Source organism: Cnephaeus nilssonii (assembly GCF_951640355.1).
Source record: "Cnephaeus nilssonii genome assembly, chromosome: 17".
Taxonomy (NCBI): Eukaryota; Metazoa; Chordata; class Mammalia; order Chiroptera; family Vespertilionidae; genus Cnephaeus; species Cnephaeus nilssonii.
Window position 1 is genome coordinate 24,519,468 of NC_137088.1, and position 16,920 is coordinate 24,536,387.

At 46.4% G+C, this 16,920-nt stretch overlaps 1 protein-coding gene across 2 annotated transcripts in view; it reads left to right on the plus strand.

Annotated features, from left to right (window-relative positions):
- Positions 1-16,920, plus strand: part of COLQ (collagen like tail subunit of asymmetric acetylcholinesterase) — a 69,035-nt gene that overhangs the window by 21,266 nt on the left and 30,849 nt on the right. Inside the window, exon 4 of one of the 2 annotated variants that reach the window (XM_079794464.1) lies at positions 16,635-16,761. The gene's annotated coding sequence lies outside the window, so the exon portion shown is untranslated. The remainder of the gene's footprint in view (positions 1-16,634; positions 16,762-16,920) is intronic. The other variant, XM_079794463.1, reaches the window with a different exon arrangement.

Genomic DNA, 16,920 nt, shown 5'->3' on the forward strand with positions numbered 1-16,920 from the left:
CTGAGGTCACACAGTGCCAGGGACAAAATTTCAAATCAAGACTTTTATTTTTTTAATTTCTTTTTTTATTGTTTAAAGTATTACATATGTCTCCTTTTCCCCCCATTGATCCCACTCGGGCCACTCCCATCCCCCAGGACAAGCCCCCACTGCCCCAGTGTCTGTGTCCATTGGTTATGCTAATATGCATGCATACAAGTCCTTTGGTTGATCTCTTACATCCCCACCCACCCCACCTCCCCTGCCTTCCCTCTGAGGTTTGACAGTCTGTTCGGTGCTTCTCTGTCTCCGGATCCATTTTTGTTCATCAATCTATGTTTTCATCATATTGCACAAATGAGTGAGATCATGTGATATTTATCTTTCTCCGACTGGCTTATTTCACTTAGCATAATGCTCTCCAGGTCCATCCATGCTGTTGCAAATGGTAAAAGTTTCTTCTTTTTTATAGCAGCACTAGAGGCTCGGTGCATGAAATTTGTGTACTTGGGGAAGGGGGTCTCTCAGCCTGGCCTGCACCCTCTTCCAGTCCGGGAGCCCTGGGGGGATGTCTGACTGACGGCATAGGCCCACTAAGCCATCAGTCGGACATCCTTAGCATTGCCACGGAGGCGGGAGAGGCTCCCACCACTGCTGCTGTGCTCACCAGCCGTGAGCCAGGCTTCTGGCTGAGCGGCGCTCCCCCTGTGGGACCACACTGATCACCAGGGAGGGGCAGCTCCTGCGTTGAGTGTCTGCCCCCTGGTGGTCAGCGTGCATCATAGTGACGGTCATTCCACAATTCGGTCATTGCATATTAGCCTTTTATCATATAGGATTATTATATAGGATAGTATTCCATTGTGTAGATGTACCACAGCTTTTAAATCCACTCATCTGCTGATGGGCACTTAGGCTGTTTCCAAATCTTAGCTATTGTAAATTGTGCTGCTATGAACATAGGGGTGCATATGTCCTTTCTGATTGGTGTTTCTGATTTCTTGGGATATATTCCTATAAGTGGGATTACTGGGTCGAAGGGGAGTTCCATTTTTAACTTTTTGAGGAAACTCCATATTGTTTTCCACAGTGGCTGCACCAGTCTGCACAAATCAGGACTTCTTGATCTCCAAATCATTGCAGAGGCAAAATAGCCATGTGATCAGGAGAAGGGCATCTGGTGCCACCCAGGCTGGGTTCAAATTTTGTGTTTCCCTTAGCTTTGTGATGTCAGGCAGACAAATCACCCTTTCTGTGCCTCAGTTTTCACATCTATAAAATCTGGCTAAAAGTAGGATTTACCTTACAGATCAGTTGTGAAGATTAAGTGGGCTAATTATGAATATAAAGTACTTAAAATAATACCTGGTATATGATGTATAAACCTTTTTAGAACCTCACAGTGTCTACACATGCCAAGAGGTTCATGATTTCCCCTAAGATGCATTTGTGTCAAGAGGCAAAAGTCCCAAATAACTTTTTGCTGAAACCATTCAGTAAGTTAAGGCCAAAAAAGGGGCTCAGCTTTTATCCATTGTCCATTTGTGAATCAGTCCCTAATGTAGAGGCACGTAGACCAGGGAAGGAATCTCTTCTCTTGGTGACTGGCCTTCCCAGATGGCTTTAAAAATACACCTGGCCCTATTCCATTTCCTAGCCCAGAGCACGCAGCTTCATTCAATCTGGCACTTACGTCTCCATGACAACCAACATAAGCACAACGTGTGACCGCATGCACGTTGGGAGCTGGCAACAGCTGAAGGAGAGGCCTCATGGCTGCTGTGGGCTTTGCACAGTAAACCAGCTGGGGTCTGAAAAAAAGAGAGGGGAGCAAAGAAAGAAGCATGAATGTGAGTTGGACAGGTTCCTCCCCTTCCAGGCCTCCCACTCTTTTTCCTGCTCATCCTGCAGTGCCGCTCACCTGGTATCTTTCTGAGAGGTCTAGAGAAAGCCCCAGCAGCTTTTGTGCTGCAGCTGGTAGTTCTCCCTTGGGGCACATGCTCCAGGAGGGACCTACCAGGGGTCTCAGACCCGGCATGGTGCTTCTTGGGGACCCAGGAGGGTGGGGATGGAGTGACGATGGCCATCCTACCTGTGGAGACCTACCTGCCCAACTGGGGCTTTCTTACTTTGCTGTGACTCGGGATTTGGTCAAGTGTTTGAAATTGTCCCTATAGAAGGGGCCTGTGAGGTGGGGTCATTGTCGTTGAGGATTGACACTGGGCTGCCCCTTTGTAACCAAACAGAACTGACTCATTTTGAGATCATTCATACCGGGCTGGCCTTCAAAGGCTTCTTGATTCTCTGTGGTCATCTAGTGAGGACACAACCTTTATCCTTGTTGTCTATTTTTCTGAGAGCTTTATTGGGTAAGGTCGTGGTAGTGAGAGTAAACGGTGGAAAAGACAAATGACCTCTGTGTCCAGGAAGCAGCAGGGCCCTGAGGGAACAGTGTGGGTTTGGGGGGCACACTCCTTCACTCTCTGTGTCTGCCCATAGAAAGTGAGGGGTGGGGAGTGGAAGCTGAGTTGGCTGTCTGGACAGTCCGGGCCATGGAAATGCTTTCCTCAAAATATCTGAAGTAAATGGTTTCTCTCCCTTTTTTCTTTTCTTTAATTATCCAAATCAACTGCCTCAGCCCACACCTCCTCTGCTGGGCAGGCCTAAGAGTAAGAGTGCCCCTGCCTGACAGGTAGAGCTGCCATGCCACTGTGGTGATTGCTGCTGAGGGGGTGTGGGGACGCCGAGTCAGCGGGTTGGGCAATTTGCCTGTTTACTAATATGCTTAGAGAGGTATTGCGGCACAGAGCTAAGGCACTAAGGGAAAATTTGGGAAACTTGGCTTATTTATTTGGACCTGCCACTAACTCCTGGGACATGTGTAGTGTTGGACAAGGCATTTGCTCATTGTGTGAGACTCAGTTTCCTCATCTGCAAAATGAAGAGATGGGCCAGATTTCAAAGATCCTTTTCACTGTAGACTTTCCCTGGCTTTGTGGCTAACAAAGTCAAATTTGCTTGCTCATTTCCACACTTAGCACCTACCCAAAGAAGGGGCCTTGGCACGTGTTTCTCTTCTGAGCATTGGCACCTGAGTATCCATGAAGAGAGTAAAAGGCATGGGTTCACATTCAGACAGCTCTGGACTTGAGTGACTTCTTTGTGATGCACTAGCTGAGTGATCTTGGCCAAGTGGTCTTGGTTTAGTTTCTTAACACCTCGGTTTCCTCCTCTGTAGAATGGGGATAATAAGAATACCTACCTCATTAGATGGTAGGGAGGACTCAACAAGTTAACAGGTAGAGCTTTGCACTGCTCCTGGAACATAGTTATGCTCTCAGTTACTGGTTGCAATATTATTCCAAATGGTGAGAGATTTGGAGTCCAGGCCATTTGCTTCTTCCTGGGATGTTTCAATTCTACTCTAATTGTACCTGCTCTTGTTTGATGGCTGGAGAGAATTGCTCATGGTGCTAAAGAGTCCAGTTTCAGAATTCAGAGTCTCCATTCAAAGCCCGTTACAATACAGTAGATGGGCTGTGAAATTGGAGGTCTGGGCTCAGAAGCCCTGCTCTGCAGGACCTTGAATGTCAGAGCCTAGGTTCTCCACTCCTGGAAAAGGGGGACATAATAGGAGATAATTTGAGGGATTATTGGTGAAGGTCAAAGGAGAAAGCATTGGAGGGCCTAGCTCTGAATTGTACTCAGGAGTTGTTGTGCCTTGAGGGGTGACACTGGACTCTCATGACCTGGAAAGCCTAGGGTCACACCTGAGGACAATAACAGCTTACTGAGTCCTCAGCAGAGAAGCCTGCTGATGTCCAAAGTCCACCCTAGGTGGCCCTCTCTACAGCTGTGAAGGAGAAAGCTCACTTCTCAGACAGAGGGGAACTCACTAGGAAATTCCCAGGTCGCTACAGTCCTGAGAGTGTCCACCCTTTGGAAATTGTGCGATCCTGTGCGGAACCTAGCTGGTAGGACAAGCCACTTCCCGTATCCAATTCATCCATGTCAGGAGAATGGGGCTCTGTCCACACAGCATCTGCCTTGTATAGAATGATAGCTTTGTCCCCTTCAACATAGAAAGTGGATGCCAAGTCACCAAGCCTGACAGTGTGGATCCTCCTAGGTCAGTGGTCGGCAAACTCATTAGTCAACAGAACCAAATATCAACAGTACAATGATTGAAATTTCTTTTGAGAGCCGAAAACTGACTTCTGCGCATGGGCCATGAAGTTTCAGTTGCACTGTATGTGCGCGCCCGCACGTGGTATTTTGTGGAAGAGCCACACTCAAGGGGCCAAAGAGCTGCATGTGGCTCGTGAGCCACAGTTTGCCGACCACTGTCCTAGGTAATCAGAGGAAGATTATCAAATACTAGAGGCCTGATGCATGAAGATTCATACAAGAATGGGCCTTCCTTACCCTGGCTGCAGGCACTGCCTTTGCTCCAGCCAGAGCCGCCTTTCTGCCTTCCCATGCTGCCCAGAGGCTCGGAGTGGCTGGGGCAGTGTGGAACGCCTGCGTTGTTGCCATGGCAATGACGCAAGCATCCCGCCCTGCCCCCGGCCACTCGGCGCCTGCATATGCAAATTAACCCACCATCTTTGTTGTGTTAATTTGCATACTCACTCCTGATTGCTGGTGGTTGTTGCGAAGGTACGGTCAATTTGCATATTACTCTTTTATTAGTGTAGATTACATTTTCCAATGGAATGCCTGCAAGTGGTGGCTGATTTGACAAATATACTCAATTTTCTGACCAGACACCCATCTGCTGCCATTTTGCATTTTGTTCAATTTTTTTTCTAAATGAGGCAATAAAGTCCACTTAATTGATTCAGATCCTCTGTTATTATTACCATGTTTACATTTGTCTATCTCTAAATTAGTTCTAACTATTGAGATACATACCTTTTGATATACTTCCCATCGATCAAATGACCAATAGTTATTGCACCTCCTACTTACTCTATACTTAACTATTATATTGAACAAGAAGATTCATAAGACAAACTTAGAGGAGCTCATAGTCTATTTGTGACATTAAAATAACATAGATGAAATAGTTAATGAGGAGTGAAGTGCATCACTGTGGTAGGGTCTCAGACACACAGGTAGATGGAGTTTCTATGAGAGCAGAGCAATTAGGACAAGGAGACAACTGATCTGGGTTCAGGTCACAACCCCACCACTTACCTGGGCATTTCTTTGAACCTCGGTTTACTGATCTATCAAATGGAGGAAATATTAACAAGCCTGAAGGCTGTTATAGGTCAGTGCTTAGCACATAATAAATGTTCAGTATTTGTTACTGAGTATTGTTATGGTTGGCATTTGCAAGCTACATAACGATAATTTAAAGAATGTTTTTATTGTCTGCTTTAGGTCAGATAGAATATCTTCTGAAAAATCAACAACCAAAAAACTTACACCAGAATAAATTATAAATGAATTGGGATTTAAATAAAATTATTAGAAGAAACCCTGGGAGATTTTTGGAATAACTTGAGTCTGTAGAAAAACCCAGAAGCCATTGAAAAATAAAAGGCTTCTACAATAAATTCTACTACCTAAAAAAATTGTATGGGAAAAACAACAAAAAATAAAGCCCAAAGGCCAAAATAAACTGGGAAAATATTTGCAAGTCATATAATAAAGTGCCATTTTCCTTACATATAAGGGGGGAAAAAACGACCAGAAACCTCATGGAAAAATGAAAAGGGTACATGTGAAAAATCTCCAGTCTCATTCACTATAAGAGAAATGCGAATTAAAACCACACTGAAAATACCATTTTTTGTCTATCAGATGGGCAGAATTCAGGTCTGACATCTCATGTGCTAATGAAGGTGTGTGGAAACAGAAATGCTCATCCTCTGCTCATGGGAGGGATGTGGCTTGATGGAGGCTTTGTAGAGATGAACTAGCCTACATATGTAAAAATTACAAACTTACACACTCTTTGGCCCAGCAGCTCTATAGTAGGAATTCATACAATGGACACGCTTACCAACATGCACAAAGATGCATGCAGAAGATGCATACAAACTTACACACTCTTTGGCCCAGCAGCTCTATTGTAGGAATTCATACAATGGACATGCTTACCAACATGCACAAAGATGCATGCATAATTTATTTTGTTGTATAATGTTTTATATCAGCAAATGCTTACACACCACCCAAATGGTATCAGTATGGGTCAGTACGGGGCAGGGTGAACAAACTATGGTTCTTCTAAGTGAAGGAATATTATACAGCCATAGGAGGGAATGTGGATGCATTTATGTAGCTACACAGAATAATATTTTACAAATACCATGGAAAAACCGAGAGATGACCATATGTATATTATTATATGGCTAGGACTCCCAGTACTCTGTTGAATTAAGTGTGGTAAAGTGGATATCTCTGTTTTGTTTCTGTTCTTAGGGGAAATGGTTTTAGTTTTTCTCACTTAAGTATGATGTTGGCTGTAGGTTTTTAGTATATGGCCTTGATTATATTGAGGTATGACCCCCCTATTCCCACTTTGCTGAGAGTTTTTATTTTAAAAAAGGGTGTTGGTTTTGTCAAATGCTTTTTCTGCATCTATTGATATGACTTTGCGATTTTTGTCTTTCAATTTGTTTATGTGATGTATCACATTTATTGATTTGCAAATATTGTACCCAGTCTTGCATCCCTGGAATAAATCCCACTTGGTCATGGTGTATGATCTTTTTAATGTATTGCTGGATCTGATTTGATAATATGTTGTTGAGGATTTTAGCATCTGTGTTCATGAGGGATATTGGTCTGTAATTCTTTTTCTTTGTAGTGTCTTTATTTGGTTTTGGAATTAGGCTAATACTTTGTTCGACTGAGAAGCTCAGTGGTTCAGTTGAGTCCAAGGAGCTCAGCCTGAGGTCCTCCTCTTTTTGGAATTCAAGAATTTGAGTGACTCACATGGACTGATGTGTAGAAATGTCTGTTTGTGCCAGTTGGCATCCAGGGGCCACCCAGGGACCCCACTCGCTCCCTGCCATCTGCTGTGAAACCTCAGATAGCAAACACTGGCGTTGGTGGGCCAGGGATGGGTGGCTCTAGGGAAAGGGTTAAGTGAGCCATGTGGTTTTGAATCACAAGTGTCTTCAGAGCTAAGATGTCACTATGGAAAAATAAAGGCATGGAAATGTGATGGTTGGAAACACAGGGTCTTTCCACTCCGCCCCAGTTGTCAGCAGGTGTTGGAAATAACCCACCCTTTGGGCCCGATGCAGCTGGACGGTTTTGTCTCTGACCTATGGCCAGATCTCCGGAATAACTGTAGAAACTTGGCCTCCCCTGTCAAGCCGTAGCAGAAGATTTAATAGCACTCGCAGATTTATGCTGGCCGCTGTAATCAAATTCAGAGCCAAGGCGCAGCCAGCCTTGGGGAGGTTTCTTGATGTTGCTTGGCTCCTAATAACATTGTCTCCTCCTTCCTCTCTATTTACCATATACCATTTGGTCAAATTAAAACTTGAAGTCAAGAAAGCAGATGCCTTCCTCTAGATAAGGTCCAAAAAAATTCCCTTGTGGGAGGAAAGAGGAATGGATCTGTCTCCTTGAATCTGTGCACAGAGGAGTCACTTTTGATATATGATTTACCAAAATAATGACCAATAAGGGATGATTTTCTTTCATCCTGCAGCTGGGGCAGACTTTTCCTCCTCAAAGCATTTCTACAAGGGGCAGAGGAGAATGTCTTTCTCGTTTTTTTTGTGGAGATTCAATTACCTGCTGATGGTCTCCATAATGAGTGGCTCCAGGCTCCTTCAGGCAATGTTGGTGTCCTAGCTCTGTGCAGCTCCAGGGCCTCCAGATATTTGCCAGCAAAGGTATTGGACCAACCCATCCCCAATCCTAACCCTTGTGAAGGTATCATCTGACTCTCTGTTGCCTACTTAAAATTATTTTATTCTTTTTTATTATGAAAATTTTTAAACATTCAAAAAAAAGTGGAAAGAATTGTCCATGCAACACCACTGTTAAGGACTGAATTGTGTACCTCCCCAAATCCATAATTTGAAGTCTTAACCCCAATACTTCAATGTGGCTGTATTTGGAGATGAGGCCTTTAAAGAGGTGATAGGTTAAATGAGGACGTAAGGGTGGGCCCTAATCCAATATGACTAGTGTCCTTAGAAGAAGAGGAAATTTGGACAGTGACACCAGGGATGTGTAAAGAGAAGACCATGTGAGGACACAGTTAGAAGGAAGCCATCTGCAAGCCAAGGAGAGAGAGAGGCCTCAGAAAAAAAAAAAAAAAAAGAAAAAAAAAAAACACCTTCCAACACCTTAATTTGCACTTCCAGCTTTCAGAAGTGTTAAAAATAAAATTCTGTTGTTTAACATGCCCCCATCCCCCTGGTACAATATGCCCACAGCATGGATTCTATAGTCATTACCATTTTGCTATATTTATTCTATCATATATTTATTTATCCATCCATCTTATTTTTTGATGGATTTCAAAATGAGTTGCAGATCCTTTGCCCACTTTGAAGACTAAACTATTCAATGGAGAGGGTAAATGCACATTTGATTGAATGCCAGTAGCACGTATGGCTGATCCCTCTTTGTGGCCGGGATACTGAGGGAGGCAACTACAACCCTACAATGTGAGTTTTTACAAACCAAGAGACGGGGACCCAAAGATGAGTCACTGTAAGGCTTGATTAGGAAGACATGGAACTGGGTGGGTGTTGGTAAGCTCCTCCAACTTCAGCTGGTGGAGGCCAAGGCTGCCATTTGTGCTGAGGTTCTCTACGCATTCTCTTTGGCTGGTGGGAGGGAGGTCACTACTTCATGCTGATAACCAAGTCTTTAGAAGTCTCCAGGGTTAGACATCTGGATTTAATCCTGGCTTCGTACCTACTGGCTGTGTGTGTCCTAAATCTCTGAGCCTTGTCTGAAAATGAAGATGATAGTGCTAATACATACGTGTGGGTTGTTGTAGAGATCAGAAGGACAGTGAATGCTTACAGAATGCTTCCCATGGTTGGCACCTCACTACTGGGGTAGGGGAATGCTGTCTGCTGGGATATGCAAGCACCCACATTTTAGTGACTTGATCTAATCAAAATTTCTGCTCACTTAGCTGTCCAGTGTCCCTGTTATAGGGATCTCCTCATTGAGATTCTCTCTCTACTGACCTAACAGGATTCTTGCTAAAACTGGGCTCTGCAAGGACAGGCATGGAAGCCCAGTTCAAAGCTTTGTTGAGAGCCTGGCCAACATTTGGTCAAGGAGAGAGTCTTTGTCAGTGGGAAGGTAAAACGCATGTGCTCCAACTTACTCCTCTGCCCACCTAGGTTTGGGTGGGATAGTCAACTTGAGATGCCCTGGGGCTGATGGGAGCCCAGGCTCTGTCCCCAAAATTCAGATGGCTTTGCCTCGCACTGGGACCTCCGGGCCCTTGGGAAGGGTGCTGGGCTCTCCATGCCACACAATCTCCCTGCACAGCCAGGGTAGGAGACACAGCAGGGGAAGATGCAAGGCAGGCTTCGCTTTGGTGGGGATCAGCAGGAAGCAGGCCTGCATGTGCCAACAGTGGGGACAGAAGTTTCTGGAACAGTGCCCAGGGAGGCGGAATTCCAGAAGTGGTCTTCTGACGTGGTTGATAAATACCAGAGCTGCAATTAAGACAAAATACTGTGAATATGACACCTGCTGACAGCTGCAGGAAGATCCGGAAACTTTTATTATGAATTATATTTGCAGGCAGCCCTGCTGTAGTGAGCTGGTGCTTGGGCCAAGGAACCTGAAGGAACTCAACAGGCCAGCTGCCTCGAGGGCAAGGGTTGCCCTCCAAGGGAGAATGGGGGAGAGTGTGATCATCCCCGTTCAGGACCCTTTGAAGGACCATTGTATCTCAATCCTTGATAGAGCCACAACTGGAAAGGGCTTAGAGCTCATCTTGTCCAATGCTACCAAGGCCCAGTGGAGAAGTGAGTTGTCCAAGGTCACACAAGTTTCTGACCACACCAGGGCTGGAGACCAGGATTCCTTATCCCAAGCTGGCTGTAGGGCAGTTAACAGTCGTCAAGCATTTGACTTAAGGAAATTCAACTGTTAGTGCTTTGAGAGACAGAGTAAGAGAATGAGACAAAGTTAGAGAGATAGAGAGACACAGAGATAGAGTGTGAGGTGAGACAGGAAAGTTGCAGAAGTCAGAGCGTTGTAGAAAGAAAGAAACAGAAAGAGACATTCATGAGCCTGAGTCATTAGGTTCCAAATAGAGGTTTGAGCACCAGCAGGGTTGGAAAGGACCTCAGAGGTCATCTAGTTCGGTAGCCGGCATTTTTATAATGATGGAACAAAGGTTAAGTTGAGTGGTTTACTTGTGTAAACCCTTTAAGGAAAACTTCAATGCCAAATGGCAAAAAAAAGAAAAAAAAAGATTTTTGTTACTAAAAGTGGCAAAACTTCGATTTCTAAGGGTTTTTTTAATTAGGTTTGAAAAATGAGGAGCTGCAGGAATATAACCCAGCATGGGCGGATTTGAGAAAATGTGAAGCAGATATTTCTGCAACTGTCTGAGATTCAAGATGGAGCACCCCATGCCCTCTGTACTGCTTTCTCTAATGTCTTAGACTCTATTTCTGAGAAATGCCCCAGGGAAGGAAAAGAGCCTAACCCTTTCTTCCCTCACTCCTCCTATCTTGTTACTATCAAATCTCTAATTTCAAAGCTTAGCTCAAATGCCACCTCTTCCAGGAAGCTTTTCCTGATTTCCCTCTTGAATTCTCTGCCCCAGCTGGTACTCTCACTTCCTGCTGTTAGTCCCCTCTAGACACCCAGCTCCACGTTAGCCTCTTTCCTTTGCCCATCTTGTATAATAGTTATCTTTGCACATATTGATAAAAGAGCCTCTGTTCTATGCCAGGAACTCCAAAGGCCTTAGCTCTAATCCTCACAGCAAAGCAGCAAGGTGTGTTTCATTATACCCACTTTACAGAGAAGAGAGCTGAGATGCAGAGCGGGTGATCATTTCCTCAAAGTCAAACAGCTAGTAAGTGGCAAAGCCAGGACTCCAGCCCGAGTTTGCCTGACTCCAGGGCCTGTACTCTTTCCACAACACTGAACAAGGGCAGATTCTGTGTCTAATCATTGTGTCTTGTACACATTTGGTACTCAGTGTGTGGTTCTGAATGAATGAAAGAGTAAATGTATGAATGAATACAAGAATTACCCTTCCTTTAAAGGCTATATCTCAGAGGTCAGCAAACTACAGCCTGGGTTCCAAATCCAGCTTGTCTCCGATTTTTATAAGTAAAGTTTTATTACCAGCACAGCCATACCCATTCCTTCATGTATTGTCTATGGCTGCTTTTCATGTACAACATGAGTTATAACAGAGGCTATGTGGCCCATGGAGCCTAAACTATTTCCTATCTGGCCCCTTCCAGAAAAAGTTTACTGACTTCTGCTATGGTCTTTACTAAACTGGTTAAAACAACAGTGCTTATTGCTAAATACTAATAATCTTATCTTTCTGATCTGGAATAGTGTGTGTGTGGGTATGCATGTGTGTGTGTGTGCATGCTTGTGCATTGTATACATGTATCTTGTATATGCCCCTTTATTATTTTACAGGCAGGCTTCATCTAAAAAGGTTTACCCCATATGCCCTTTAATTAAGTTTAGCTTGGTTGGCAGCACCTTGGCATAGACATGGTGAAGACCAAGGGACCCTGGAAGCCAAGACCTTCCCTGAAGCAGAGGAGGGCAGACTCCCCGGGCAATGGCTTGAAGCTTGCCAGCACAGCATTGTCATGGCAGTGTTTGAGCCGAATGAAAAGCAGCCTGTGTGATCGCTTATACCCTGTTTCATCTCTGCTCCCAGTGGCAGTCAGTATCCCAGGCTCCCAACCTCACCTCCTCCCCTGGGCCAACAGCACTCTTTCTCTCCCGAGCCGCCCCCTAGTGCAGCCTCCCGAGAGGCCAGCACACTGCTTACCATTCCTGCTCCCGGGAGCTCAGGACTGGCCTCTGGACCGTTGGCATCTGGACCAGGAGCAGCACCAAAGCAGGGATTGGCCAACTCCCACCCCAAGTGCCCGGCAGGCCAGGCACTGGGACCTCTCGGGGGCGTGCCAGATCTCAGCCTGTCGCCAGCATGTGCTCCCTGGCCAGTCCGCCTTTGGCCTTGCCCACAATGACAGGCCCATCACTCAGCCTCACTCATCTGCTCACCATCTCAGGACTGCTCTGTTACTCAGCTTGCTGCTTGGGTGAGTTGTGTGAGTGTGGGTGTGTGGCATGAATGTGCAGTTACATGTGTGTATGCATTGTTTTGGAAAAAATTACTCTCAAAAAGCAGACTTGTTTTGGGAGCCTGCAGCAGCCTTTAAATCTTAAACTTCTCAGCCAGTGTTGGAATCGCAACCTAAAGGGTTTGACAGTGGAGTTGGGGGGGGGGGGCGGGGAGGGGGTTGGCATACGTGCCCCTCTCTTGACCTTGACTTCAGAGAGGCAGGCTGGCAGCTGCTGTTGCCTTGGCTCTGGAGTAACATCGTGTTCTGTGGTCTGTGGCCAGCCCTCGTTCAGGGGGCCTAGAAACTCTCGTTTGGGGGGCCTAGAAGCTCTCCGTCATGCTCCCCCTGACTGGCCTGGGTCATGCTGCTCACCACCCCAGGGGCCGGAGTCACCAAACTGCCCAACTGTTGTGGGTTCTGTCCTCACCTGCCCCCCACACCTGCTCAGGAGTAAATTGGAAGATGGCAAATTCTTAAATGGTCTTTCAGAGAGGTTCAAATACCTTCCACTTTTAGGATCAAAATTTGTTTCAAGGTGTATGTGGTATGGGTGGGGACTGAAAGAAAGTTGTAGGGTGACATCTTCTCTGGAATATGTGAATTGGGGAAAACCAGGCAAATTGCAGCCAGAAAAGAATGAGAACTTGACTGTAGCTGAGCCATCTCATTCAGGGTCCAGACACTTAGTGATGCTCCGCTCATCACCTTTCCTCTCCTCTTCACGGGCTCCTTCTCAAAAAGGCAGGGGAAGGCCCAAAAGCTGGAGAAGGAGGAGGAGGAGGAGGAGGAGGAGGAGGAGGAGGAGGAGGAGGAGGAGGAGGAGGAAGGTGAACGGTCCAACAACTGCATGAGCAGTTGCAGAATAGTTAGCATGTGGCTGCATCTGTCATTTTCCCGACCTGCAAAGACAGGATGTTTATGTCATTTTTCTCCTTTGGTGGCTTCTAATGACACCTTTGCTTGATTTGAGGGGCTGCCTCTCGATGTAAAAAGGAGGCAGAAACAGAAAGGGCTGTTTGTAGTACCCTAGTCATGGGCTGGGCTTGTGAGTGGGAGATCCAGATGGACACGGTGTTGATCCTGGTGTCAGGTGCATAAAAAGGACTGGGAAGATGGTTTGGGCCAAGCTCCTTGTGGTCCAGGTGGGGAAACCGAATCTCAGATTGAAAAGGGAGCTGTGCCATGTCACAGGGTCACTTGCATCCGGACTCACACTCTTTGATCCAAGTCCCTATCTTTCCAAGAGTAAGTTGGAGTGAGTCACTTTCCAAGGATGTGCCCAGAGTCAAGAGGGTATTGAGTCCAAAGGGCAAAGCCAGCATCAGCCACAGCAAAACAACCTCAATCATTTGCCCAAACCCCACGTTGGACTCGGCATGTTTCTGCCTGTGATTTGGCACTGCAGTGGCCACACACAACATGACTTCGGTGCCTTTGAGTCAGGGCAGGTGGCCCTAAAATTCGATCATTGTGGGCATTTCCAAGGCAGCTGGCAGGGGCTGAGCCACATGGTGCAGACAGGTTTCTGCTCCCCGTGCACATACACTCAGGGTTTTTCCATCATAGCAGAGCCGGCTGGGGCTTTTCCAGCCTGGACCCTGAGCTCAGACACGATTCCATGGAGGCAGCATAGTCCAGAGAGAGACCCACAGGCCACTCAGATGACACCAAAATAGACATGTGAAGTCCTGGCTTAGTTGTCTGGGAAGAGGCGGGGGGTGAGGGCAAGCTGTTCCCAAACATGTCCACCTGATGGAAATATTCTGAGTTGGAATGAGCTGTAAATAAACTAGACTGTGCTAAAAACAAACATCTCCAGGGAGTTTGGGGGAGGGGGCAGAAATAGATGGTCTTCACCTGCTGAAAATGAAGTAGGTCAGGGGGGAAAGGGAAGGAGGGATGGGGTGAACCATGCAGATGCCTCTGCAGGAAAAGCAACCAATAATTTATGTTCACTGAAGAGTTCTCCGGTTTCCGGGAAGAAATGAGAGGTGATTGCTGTAAGCAATGCAGGGTCTTTCATCAGCGGAAGGCCACACAGGGCGTGGGGTGAAGGGAGACATTGCCAGCCATGTATGGTCTGCAGAAATAAATGGTCAGGAGTGCACGTGAGCCACGTGAACCTGCCAGCTCCCCAGGTGTTTGCTGCTGGGAGGGGCTTTGCGCATCCTCAGCCCTTAGCTGTCTGCTGAGGCCAAGGGGAGGCAGAGGAGGCACTGCAGCTGGGGGACCCTGAGAGGGTTCTTGCATGCTGGTGGGTGTCAACCACCCTCCTGCACACACCTGAGACGGAGTGGAGCAAGGGAAGCTGCCCACTCCTGGCTTTAGGGAAGAAACTAGAAGAGTAATACCGTTGGCATTAATGTCAAGTTTTATAATAACATAGCTGTATGAGTTTACCACTGAGAAAAAGAAAAGCAGCCCAGGACAGCTGGAGCAGGCCTGCTACTCAGAGCCAGGCCACGCGCTCTCCTGTTGAACGTAAATGATCTCACAGAACATCAGACAAGGTCACTCTGCACCTGTAACGGATCAAGAAAATAAGGCCACTCTGTCCCCATGTCAGACACAGACAAGACTATCAACCAGTCACAAAAATGACCCACTGTTCCTCTATGCTTGCTAATATGAGTGACTACTGCTGCCTGGCCAGTCCCAGCTTCAGTCTCCCTCCCTTCTCTTCCTCTAGCTAAGATTTAAGATAGTCATAGACACGCCCTGTTACCGGGATGCTCCCCCATTTTCCCTGGAGTGTGTGCCCCCTCTTTGCAATGAGTCAATAGAGACAGCTGTGTTCAGCCACAGGTGTGTTCCTGGTGGTCTTTGGATGAAGGGCACTGGTACTGTCAATCTCAGGTAGTTACTACGGGGGCCCTTTGCCCTCTTCTTCTTAGCTCCTGATCTTTATTTCCACCCACACTGGAGTCATAGTGTAGAAATCTAGGGGAAGGATTCTGGAACCAGACTGATGGGTTCCAGTCTGGCTCTGTCCCTTCCTAGTTGTATGACCTTGGGCAATTACTTCACCTCTTTACCTCAGTTAAGTGATCTGTAAAATGGGGGTGATGAGATGGCGATGATAATAATAATAGTACTTAACTCTCAGGGTTGCATGAGGATCAGGAAATTTTATATGTGTGAAGCATTTAAATGGTGCCTGGCATGTCATAAGTGGTTTTTTAAAAAAAATCTATTTATCAAACATTTGAGGAATATCTAGGGTATGCTAGATACTGTTCTAGACCCTGGGGATGAAAATGGTTTCTACCCTCTGGGAAAGCACAGGTTAGTCAGAGAGATACAAGGAAACAGATTCACCCATGGATAAAGGTTAAAATAGGAGTGAACCCAAAGAAAAGCATAGCAGGACCCCTCAGCCTTAGCCTGGGAAGTCAAGGAAAGCTTCCTGGTGGAGGCCGCTCCTGACAATTCTTGATGTACAGTAAGTCTCCAGGATGTGAGAGGAGAAGGTGGGATATGAGCAGAAGGGTCTTGGCAGCTGCTCAAGCTTCACAAGCTTTACCATCAGGTCAGGGGCACCATTGAGGCATCTTCTGCCCTCCCCCCAAGGGCTAACCCAGTGTCTGGCAAAGCATGTGCTCAAATGAACAAATGTTTAACACAAAATTTAGCAGATTTCCCTACAAACTAGTGCTTCCTCCGACTTTTCCATCTCATACTCTGACCACTGTTACCCTGGGTCCCCTGCAACATTAAAAGCACCCTTGATTGTTCCCCCTCTTTCACTCCTACACCAGCCCTGGTTTTCTTCTCCTCAGTAACATGTACATCAAGCGATTCCATGTGACAATGAAGCTCTGAGGGCCCAGGGCCCTCTCTTCTCTTCTCTTCGCACCCATGTATTGAGACATTTAACTGTAACTCTCTAGTGAACATGGGTGACACAGAATGTGTGCGTAGTCTGGAGTCAAATATGTGTTTTAAACCATGGCTCATGGTCTTTTGTAATCAATGCTACCTCCAGCCCTGACTGCCTCCCTCTCTGAATACTTCCTCCCGAACACAATATCAAAGTCATTCACAATGACTTCCTTCTCCCCAACTACTGGGGGCACATATGAGTCTGTTTAACTTTGAATTCCTTGCCCCATCTACAAAGTGGCAAGTCACTTCCTGAAGAAGGAGAAATGGACCTTATAATAGTCAGTGTCCATACCATTTGCTTATCTTACACATATCATCCCTCGAAGGCCAAGGGAGACCTATGTCCAATAGCAAACAGGAGGTGCACTCACATCTAACAGGTTGGGAATCAAATTGGGAAGTCTGGGGTGGCAGTGTGGGTCTCCTTGGGCACAATGGGCATGAAAGGGGCCCTAGCCCTGGCCCCATGCTAATGAGCAGCAGTTTTCTCTAAACAGCCCTTCCTGGCCTGGATCAGAAGAAGCGTGGCAGCCACAAAACATGCTGCCTGCTGACACCTCCTCCACCCCCCCTGTTCCCACCACCATTCTTCAGAGAAGGCCGAAGTCCGGTGAGTACCTTAGGACATGTGAGGGAACAGAAACGGGGCTCCTCACTGCCTACCACCCCACCCCACTTCCCCATCCCTCAATCAGCTTCCTCCAGAATCTTCTTTCATGCAGCAGGTTGAGCTGGGAAGGGATATTTTCCAGCTTCTGGTGATGTCCAT